General features: G+C 54.1%; 1 pseudogene; it reads left to right on the top strand.

Annotated features, from left to right (window-relative positions):
* Positions 1-69: 69 nt before the first annotated feature.
* LOC118345074 lies at positions 70-183 on the top strand (annotated as a pseudogene).
* Positions 184-209: the final 26 nt, after the last annotated feature.

The raw sequence follows: 209 nt of genomic DNA, 5'->3' as shown, positions 1-209 counted from the left end.
CTCGGGAGTGGATTTTTGGGAAAATCTCGCCCTCCCCATCGCGTAGCCATGGGTTTGGATCAGATCTCCGTTTGGATTGGGATCGGAAGGACCGGATCCCATCAAAACTCCGCAGTTAAGCGTGCTTGGGCGAGAGTAGTACTAGGATGGGTGACCTCCTGGGAAGTCCTCGTGTTGCACCCCTCGTTGATTTTTTTTCCGCCTTGCGA

The sequence above is a fragment of the Juglans regia genome, unplaced genomic scaffold (genome assembly GCF_001411555.2).
Source record: "Juglans regia cultivar Chandler unplaced genomic scaffold, Walnut 2.0 Scaffold_13503, whole genome shotgun sequence".
Taxonomy (NCBI): Eukaryota; Viridiplantae; Streptophyta; class Magnoliopsida; order Fagales; family Juglandaceae; genus Juglans; species Juglans regia.
This window is presented reverse-complemented; position numbering and strand designations above follow the sequence as displayed.